The sequence below is a fragment of the Fukomys damarensis genome, unplaced genomic scaffold (assembly GCF_012274545.1).
Source record: "Fukomys damarensis isolate Sample0158 unplaced genomic scaffold, DMR_v1.0_HiC HiC_scaffold_22, whole genome shotgun sequence".
NCBI lineage: Eukaryota > Metazoa > Chordata > Mammalia > Rodentia > Bathyergidae > Fukomys > Fukomys damarensis.
This window is the reverse complement of record NW_022900934.1, coordinates 24,330,645-24,338,382: the sequence shown is the minus strand read 5'-3', so window position 1 is coordinate 24,338,382 and position 7,738 is coordinate 24,330,645. Positions and strand designations below refer to the sequence as shown.

Genomic DNA, 7,738 nt, shown 5'->3' with positions numbered 1-7,738 from the left:
TCATTTTTATTTTTGTTGTTGGACTGTCCTTGGTTTAATCTCTAGATTATCACCCAAATCTTCCTGATATAGTTGCGCCCTAGCTTCTGTGTCTCTAACGACCCACAGACATTCTCATCTTCATAACATCAGAGAAAACAGCTCAACAAATCAACTGCAATTTTTTATCCCAACTGATACAATCAGCAACACATTAAGATCAAGCACAACTTGGACACTGACCACCTGTGGTAGTCACTAGTCTATCACCCTTAAATCATTTGAATTAAATTGAAATCAAGAAGCAGTCCAGAACATGTGTGCAGTGAACAAAATTTCAATATAGTGTATTTACCATTTAATGGCTCAGACAGAGCGAGGATGCAAGACCCCTGGTCTCAGTTAGCTGATGGCTGAACCCCATGACACTGACTGACCTCAGGCTGCAAGGCCCAGATTGAGTTCCCCAACCTTCTGAATGGTTGAACTCCACACTGTCGTACTACAGGTTTCCCATGCCCTTTCTTTAAAGATGTTCAAAGTTGGGAACTCAGAAAAATACCCTTGATGACCACCTCTGCCTCTGCAGAGTGGGTCCAAAGACTGGCACAGTCAGGAGGTCTGAGAGTTCAGGGGGGGATTATGGGGGTTCTTCTTTCTTTCTTTTTTTCTCCTGCCTAATTTCTCTTATGAGAACTTTTAGTACTATGATAAATCGAAGAAAATCTTCTAACTTTTCACTATTCATATGATGTTAACTGTGGGTTTGTCATATGTGGTCTTTTTTGTGTTGAGACACATCCATCTATGCCTGATTTGCTGAGAGTTTTTTTTTTATTGGAAATGAAATCTACTTTAATGAACAAGGACCTAGGAATGAGGTCATTAAATACAACTAAATACATTTTAAATATAAATACTTATGTATTTCCTGTATAAGACTCAAAGTCTCACTTATACTCCACAGAGTGTGAACAGCCGAAAAGGCCTCCACGATGCTGGGTCTTAAAACCCAGAGAGGCTCTGGGAGCAGGATGGAGGAACGAGAAACCCAGGAAGGAACACATGAGGCTAGATGTAAACAGACCTTTATTAGTCTGGCCAGATAGCATTCTCAGAACAAGTAGCTCAGAGAGGCAACTGCTCAGGGGCTGAGGTGCTTTTTATAAGGTTTTTCTAAACAAAAAGTCAGGGCATTCACAGAACTGTCAAAGAACAAGACTTCAAACACATTGCTTATCTTATGCAGGAAATGTTCTATGGTCACCTTTTATCCTACCATTTGTCCCTGGGCAGGCTGTTAGCCAAATTAGCAATTAGCATATGAAGAGCACAGTTTGTAAAGACCAGGGGAGAGGATTGTAAGCACAGTAAGTGGGCAAGGGGTCAGTTTTTTGCTATCCCTTAGGGGGTCTGGTTTATGACATGTCTGGCATCCTTCGTTGGTCACCCCAGACCCAGGATGCTCTGTCTTGATCAAAGTCTTAAGACATTACCTTTGTTTATTTATACCAGGTTTTCCTACACTTCCTTCTAATCTTATCTGTAGATGGAAGGGAGCAGAGCAGAATGGAATGTACTTTGTTATATGCTGTCTAGGGGCTACACAGTGGTTGGGATCCTACACCTGATTAGTATCAGGTGAATATCTAAACTATCTATCCTGAATTCTGGTCTCAGAGAAAAAGGTCAGAGATAATTACAAAGAAGGTCCCTCATATTGTCAGGTCCATTTTTTAAATGATTGAGATCCTTTGTGAAAACAGCATCAGTCTTTCTTTTAATCAGAGATTTGTATTGGCCCTTTTGTTGCTAATATGCTTATGCCTGCATTCTTATAGTCTACTTGGCTTTTATTTTTAACACAGGATTCTTGTATAATTTTTCTAGGCTATATACGACCAACAAAAGGCAAAATCAGAGGATATATATATGGCATCAGGAATTCTTTGTAGATCCAGAGCAGAACCCGAATGACTATGCAAGGAATGTACACCACTGTCACAGGCTTGAGCTCCTAGGTGTGAGAGCCAGGAGCAGTGCCAGAAGGCTGGAAGGCCAGGAGAGTCATGCACACCCCAGGGCTGCAGAACCGCGGTGTGCTGGGGCCTGTCTAGCCACTTAGAAATGCTACGGGAATGCTGAGGGCAGAGCCCTCCCGGGCCAACCCCCTGGAACTTTCCCTTCCAACAGCAGCCCCAGTCACCCGCAACCTGGCTTTTCTTTTTTTTTTTTCTTCTTCTTCTTTTTTATAATCATGAAGGAATGTTCTATTTTGTCTAGTGCTACAGTATTTGTCTTTCATTCTGTTAAGGTCATGTGTCATGTTCATTGATTTGCATATGCTGAACCATCCTTGCATCCCTCAGATGAATCCTACTTAAATATGGTAAATAATCTTTTGGATGTGCTGTTGCATTTGGTCTACTAGTATTTCATTCAAGATATGTGCATCTATGCTCATCAGGGATATTGGCCCACAGTTACTTTTTATTTATTTGTTTGTTTATTTATTTATTTATTTATTTTGTGGTACTGGGGATGGAACTCAGGACCTTGCACTTTGCAAGGCAGGTGCTATGCCACTGAGCTAAACCCCTGGCCTGCCATTTGATTATTTAAAAGTAGTAATAGAGGCACTTACGAACACACCAAAATAAAATTCAAAATATTGACAATAATTTGCATCTAATCAACTGCCTCCCTCCTCACCCAACATAACCATTCCTCTGAATCCTATAGCCATCATTTCTCCCTTTCTTATTTTACATTTCTATGAATTCTAACATGCAGCATACTGAACAAATACTAAGTTTACAATTCAAATAATTTGTGTGTGTGTCGATTTTAGTGTATTAAGGGCAACATATAGAACATTTCCTATCCCTTAGAAGCCTCCTAGTCAATTCCTGACACTCCAGGGTAATCAGTATTTTCACCTCTATCACCTTAGGTTGGTTTTGCTGGTTCCTAAACATTAAAATAAACTATCTTTTGAGGGCATATATCTTCTTTTCTCTGGCTTTTTCACTAATCATTGCACAATTCATTTTTGTGCAAGCAATTGTTCCTTTTATTACTATATGTATTTTATCATATAAATATTATAATTTATTCCACTTATTCTCCTATTGGTTACATTGGTTTGTTCTCTTACTTTGTGTATTGTTTTATTTCATCTTTTTTTTAACCAGTGCTGGGGATTGAACTCAGTGCCTTGTGTACCCTAGGCAAGTATTCTATCACTGAGTCACACCCCCAACCCATTTTATTTTATCCATTCATATTTTGGGGTTCTTTTTGTTTTGCTTTGTTTTGTTTTTGAGACAGGGTCTCATTATGTAGTTCAGGCTGGCCCTAAACTCACTAAGTAGCCTAGGCTGGCCTGGAGCTCACAGCGATCCTTCTGCTTCAGCCTCTCGAATGCTGTGATTAAGGCATGTGTCACCATGCTCAGCTGGTCATATATATATTTTTAAAGCTGGCCTTTTTTTTTTTTGTACCAAGGATTAAACTCAGGACCTTGCGCTTGCAAGGCAGGCAGTGGCACTACTGAGCTAAATCCCCAGCCTAAACTGGTCATATTTTTAAAAGGCATAATCTCATACTCACAGTTGAGAAAAGTGAGGTTCAGAGGATATGTGGCTTGCTTGAAGTCACACTGTAGATAGGCAGTAGAATCAAGATTGAAACTCTACATCATGGTTTCTGCACCTTGACTGCATAGGAGAAGGAGAAAGGCACTACTTCTTTCCTCTTCCTAGGACCATGGTGGTTGTTCCAAAAGTGTGAGTGGCTTGACCATCTCTAGTAGTGGTGGCATTGTGCTTGTAACATGAGCCCATTCTAATGGGCCTACCAATGGTCAAAGTACCTGACAGTTTTCTCTGTGACCACTGTGCTAGGCAACTTCTGGAAGGCTCAAGACTGAGGGGCCTAAACTCTGTCCCTTTCCAACCCAGACCAGGCAGAGAGGGGTGTGGAGCTACCAGGAAGGCAAACTCAGTCTGGCTGGCTTGATGGATGATCGATCATGAGTTGGTTTTTTTCCCCCTGGGCTGGCTCCTAGTCCCATTTGTTGACATCCTACTTTTGTGGTTTATCCTAACTGCATATATTCTGTGAAGTGACTTATGTGTATTTCTAATTTTTGTTAATATAAAAAGTTTAGTCATTTAAAAAATTCTGACTTGGCCATGGTCTCACATGCCTGTAATCCCAGCTACTCAGGAGGATGAGGCCAGAGAATTGTGAGACCAGCCTGAGCAGTTTAGTGAGAAGTTGTCTCAAAGTAAACTAAAAAGGGATAGGGATATAGGGGATGGGAATGCAAGACCCTGCATTCAATCCCCAGCACAAATAAGATAAAATAAAATAAAAGCCATGCATGGTGGCACCCATCTGTCATCTCAGCACTTGAGAGGCTGAGGTATGAGGATTTCAAGCTCCAGACCAGCCTATGCAACATAGCAAGTTCCAAGGCAACCTGGACTACATAGTGAAACTCTGTCTCAAAAAACAAAACAAAGTAAAATAAGTAAGTAAGTAAGTAAATAAAAATGTCTTAAAAGAGTAAGAATGTAACTCAGAAACAGGGCATGTGTTTAACAGATGCAAGGCTCTGGGTTCCATCCCTGGGGCAAAAAAAAAAAGAAAAAAAAAAAAATTAGAGCTCAGTGGTAGAACACTTGCCTGGCATATGTGCCAGGCAAATCCATATATGGATTTGATCTTAACATGTCAAAAAATCTGTTTTCAAACCTTAATATTTATATCTGATACATCATTTCCTTATTCAAATACAGTACTAGAAAACACTATAGAGGGAAAATGTTTTTCTCCTACCATTTGTCCCCCAGCCATCCAATTCCTTTAAGAGACATCCAATTGCTGTGCCAGGGATCAACCTCAGGACCTTGTGCTTTTGAGGCAGGCTTGGTGCCACTGAGCTACGCCCCCTTTAATTTGTGGAAATAGTAAAGGTCACCAGAGAATAAAAACAGAATGAAAGAGTCATGTCTGGTGAGCAACACCTTATCTAGCTTCATTTTATTTTTTCCCTTTCTCCCTTCCTTCCTTTTTCCTTCTTTGCTTTTTTCCTTCCTTTCATCCTTCTTTCCTTCCCTCCTTCCTTCCTTCTTTGAATCAAGGTCTCATTATAAAGCTCAGGCTGGCCAGGAACTCATGATCCTCCTGCCTGAGTCTCCCAAGTGCTGGTATTACAGGTGTGCACTAACTGCCTGGCTCCAGCTTCATTTCCTTAATAGTGTCTTTTATATTAATCAAAGTGAAGTTCATGTAATATAAAATTAACTGTATTAATTCAACAATTCATTACTGGTATCTTTTAAAGCACAAAAAAGTTGAATTTTGATAGTTGGACAGTTCTTGAATTTGGGGATTTTTTTTGTACTGGGATCAAATTCAGGACCTTGAACTTGCAAGGCAGGTGTGGCACCACTGAGGTAAATCCCCAGCTCTGGATGATTCTTTCTTTTATGGATAATGCTTTTGGTGTCAAGGTTTTGAAGATTTTCTTTTATGTCATCTCAAAGTCTTATAATTTGGCCCTTCTCTGAACCACTCTGAGTGATGTGTGTGTGTGTGTGTGTGTGTGTGTGTGTGTGTGTGTGTAGTATGAGATGGGTATCTAACTTTATCTTTTCAAATTTCAATAGACAGGGCTAAATTGTCTTCCTACAATACAATTTGGGGTGTTTTTTTGGTTTTTGTTGAGACAGGATCTCACTAGATCTCACTATGTAGTTGAGACTGCCCTGGAACTCACCGTGTAGCCCAGGCTGGTCTCAAACTCACAACGATCCTCCTGCCTCAGCTTTCCCGAGCACTGGGATTACAGGTATGTGCCACCACATCCGGCCCTAGAATATAATTTGTATCACATCAATTTATACTTCAATCAGCAGAGAGTGTGGCTGTTTTATCATACCCTTGTTAATACAATTGAGATATCAAACTCTTTTCTTGGCCAATCTGATAATAAAAACATGGCATCTCGTATAGTTTTACTTGCTGAATTTCTACTTTAGTCATATCCTAAGAAATGTCTATGAAATGATCAGCTCAGTGTGCTAGCCACTCACTGCTTCAGTATACACATTACTAAGAAACACAACTATTGGGGCCGGGGATTTAGCTCAGTGGTGCTGCTGCCTGCCTCACAAACTCAAGGTCCTGAGTTCGATCCCCAGTACCAAAAAAAACAAGTAGAAAGGGGAAAAAAAAGCTTTCTAACACATTCTACAAAGCAAGTATCATCCTGATACCAAAATTTGATAAGAACAGAACAAAAAACCAAAACTATAAATCAATATCCTTGATGAACACAGACTCAGAAATCTTCAATATGAAGGGGACAGAAGCCACACCCAGGTGCCTGAAAGTGCTGCAGCTGTCTGACCCGTATGACCTGTACAGTGCACAAGGCCCAGCCTGCTCCCTGCCTGCCCCTGCCAGGGGTTCTGGTCACCTCAAAGGGCAAGGCACACACAGGCCACCCATCAGATGACTTTGCCAGCCCCTCTGATATGTCATAAGGGAAAATCCTATCTCAGACTCCTACCAACAAATAATTCAACACATTAAAAAGACCACACAGCATGATCAGGCAGGTTTTATCCCACGAATGCAAGGATAGTTTAACATATGCAAATCAATAAATATAATTGAGCATTTAAAAAAGATTAAGGATAAAAATCACATCTCAACAGGTACAGAAAAAATCCTTTGGTAAAATTCAGTACCCCTTTGTAATAAAAATCATGAATAAAGTAGATATTGAAAAGATCATACCTCAACATAAAAAGGCTATATTTGAAAAACTAATGTCATACTGCATAGGAAAAAACTGAAAATATTTACTCTAATATCGGGAACATGGTGAGGATATCCACTCACCACTGTTATTATTGAAATTTTAGCTATAGCAGTTAGACAAGAGAAAGAAATAAAAGGAATACATACAGAAAAGAAGCAAGTAAAATTACCCCTGTTGTAGATGATATGACTTTATACTTAGGAAATCCTGAAGACTCTACAAAACAACTCTTAGAACAGATAAATTCAGCAAAATAGCAGGATAAAAATTCAACATACAAAAATCATTGTATCATTATTTCTTTCTAGAAAGCTTATACCCCAATAATGAACACACTGGGAAAGAAATTAGAAAACAACTCCACTCACAATAGCCTCAAAGAAAATAAACTATCCCAAGAAAGAAAGAAAAACAAAAACCAAAAAAACTAGGACCAAATTTAACCAAGGAAGTGAAAGACCTTTATAATGAAAATTATAAAACACTGAATAAAGAAATGAAGAATCAAGAAGATGGTAAGACTCATCGTTCATGGATAGAGAGAATTAATATTGTTAATGGGCTGGGGATTTGGCTTAGTGGTTTCACCCACGGCTGCTTCACAAGCACAAGGACCTGAGTTTGATCCCCGTATCCCCCTCTCAAATTGTTAAAATGGCTCTATTACTCTAAGTCCACAGACTCAATGAAATCTCTATCAAAATATTAAGGACATTTTTCAAAGAATGAGAAAAAAATCTTAAAATTTATACAGAAGCATATGAATAGCCTGAATAGCCAAAGCAATTTGAGCAAGAAAAATAATGTTAGAAATATCACAATATCTCATTTCAAAATATACTACAGAGGGCCAGGGATTTAGCTCAGTGGCACCGCACCTGCTGCAAGGTCCTGAGTTTGATCCCTGGACTGGACAAGGAT

The 7,738-nt window shown here is 39.5% G+C and overlaps 1 pseudogene; it reads right to left on the bottom strand.

The window, feature by feature from the left end:
- Positions 1-1,747: 1,747 nt before the first annotated feature.
- On the bottom strand, positions 1,748-6,033 carry LOC104865130 (annotated as a pseudogene).
- Positions 6,034-7,738: the final 1,705 nt, after the last annotated feature.